This window comes from Sprattus sprattus (assembly GCF_963457725.1).
Source record: "Sprattus sprattus genome assembly, chromosome: 7".
NCBI lineage: Eukaryota > Metazoa > Chordata > Actinopteri > Clupeiformes > Clupeidae > Sprattus > Sprattus sprattus.
This window is the reverse complement of record NC_137926.1, coordinates 1,290,045-1,292,544: the sequence shown is the minus strand read 5'-3', so window position 1 is coordinate 1,292,544 and position 2,500 is coordinate 1,290,045.

Sequence of the window (2,500 nt, the reverse complement as noted above, 5' to 3'; positions counted from 1 at the left end):
CTCTCTCTCCCGCCTTGTGTTACGCACGCTTCTCTGTCTTCTCTACCCTGCAGTAGCACCACAGACACTTTGCCCACTGGTTGTGTGTGTGTGTGTGTGTGTGTGTGTGTGTACACACTATACCAGTCACACTACAGACACTTTGCCCACTTGTTGCGTGTGTGTGTGTGTGTGTGTGTGTGTGTGTGTACACACTGTCCCAGTGACACCACAGACACTTTTGCCGACTGGTTTAGTCTTTGAAGATATCGTAAGCTCCTTCTAGAAGTATGGGGCAAAATGTAAAACGACATTTAGGGCCATTGGCTAAGAAATGTCCAGGTCCAAAATGGCGGACCTGTTCAAAATCTCCCAGTAACCTTCACCTAGGGTTAGGGTTAGTATGAGGACGAGGTCTCTTCAGCAGGGTTCTAGTTAGGATGCTGTTTCCTCCCCCATGTCACACAGTGAGGCTTATTCACTTACGAAGGGATGGGTTAGAAGTAGAGAAATTGGTAGGGTGTGTGTGTGAGATAAAGAGAGAGAAACTGTGTGTGTGTGTGTGTGTGTGTGTGGGGGGGGGGTCATGGGAAAGAATCAACTCAGGGGACAGTGGGTACACACACACACACACATACACACACAAACACACACACACCTCTCTGAATTAGTATGCAAATATTCACGAGATTAAATTGTGTAGTGTGTGTGTGTGTGTGTGTGTGTGTGTGTGTGTGTGTGTGTGTGTGTGTGTGGATTACTGCTGAAACTCAGTGGCGTACTTCCCAATGTCTTATTACAAACTGTGTTTCCCTTTGAATTATAATTAGTCTTGAGTGAGTTTGAGAAGAAGAAGATGACAGAGATAAAAAGAAAAGAAATAGACTGCAGAGGTGTGCGTGTATGTGTGTGCACGCGCATCCAAACACGTGCGTTTGTGTGTGTTTGGGTGCGCACATGTGTGTGTGTGTGTGTGTGTGTGTGTGCACACGTGTGCAAGTGTGTCTGTGTGTGTGTGTGTGTGTGTGTGTGTGTGTGTGTGTGTGTGTGTGTGTGTTGACTCTTGAGGAACAAAGGTAGGAGAGCAAAAGGGAGCAAAAACACTCTACTGACCTCATCACTGCTCGACAGAATAACTCTAGTGACCTCATCACAGCTCGACAGAATAACTCTATTGATGTCATCACAGCTCGACAGAATTAGGCTCATTTAGGACAAACGATAGAACATGAGGGAATTTCTAATTAATAAATATGTGCTTTTAAAATACAAACTAACTAACCCTAACCCTAATCCCTAACCCCTCACCCTTAACCCTTAACCCCTCACCCTTAACCCCTAACCCTATCTGTGGCAGGCAGTGGGCCTAGACCAATCACATGACCCTAACTGTGGCAGGGAGTGGGTCTAGACTCTAGACCAATCACATGACCCTTACTGTGGCAGGCAGTGGGTCTAGTCCAATCACATGACCCTAACTGTGGCAGGCAGTGGGTCTAGTCCAATCACAGTGGGCCTAGTCCAATCACATGATCACCCAGAGGCTTTAGGATGTCTGTGTTCAGACCTCAGCCAATTAAAACAGTGAAGATTGGCTCTCAATTCACTGAGTGTGGTCTGTCATCAGACACTTAAGGAACCTCTGAAAGATGTACAAGATAGATAGATAGATAGATAGATAGATAGATAGATGGATAGATAGATGGATAGATGGATAGATAGATGGATAGATGGATAGATAGATAGATAGATAGATAGATAGATAGATAGATAGATAGATAGATAGATAGATAGATAGATAGATAGATAGATAGATATATAGATAGATAGATAGATAGATAGATAGATAGATAGATAGATATAAACATACTCAATAGTTTTGTAATACATTTGCATAGAGCTTTTTGTGTGAAGATGTGACAACATATCTGGGAGAAGCTCAAGGAAGGTAGATGTGATCTTTTATAGATAGGGGAGGCATTCCTGCTATTTCAGTGACCAAACAAAACCAAAATAGCAGCTTTTCATCAGACACACACACACACACACACACACACACACACACACACACACACACACACACACACACACACACACACACACACACACACACACACACACACACACTTCACAGATTCATCAAACTTCAAAGGCAACTATATCCTTATGAGTGCAGCTGTCCAGCTCCAAACTCTCAGTCCATTATTCTGAGCTACTTTAGATATATTTCAGACTGCTGATAGGGATCTTCTAGAAAAAAATGTTTTGATATGTGAGTATGAAAGCAGTCCAACAGAAGTAAGACGTTCCTTTAAAACGCTTAATCAATAATTCATTGATGGCAAAGACGCACTAAGTTATCAGCGATGAAATATTTATTTGGGAGAGGGAGGCGGTGCTGGGTTACCCATGAGCCTCTGCCTGTGTGTGGGTTACCCATGATCCTCTCTGTGTATCTGGGAATGAGGAGATGACATGTCGCCACTGAGTCAAAATAAGAGTCCCCTCCCGTAGCGATCCC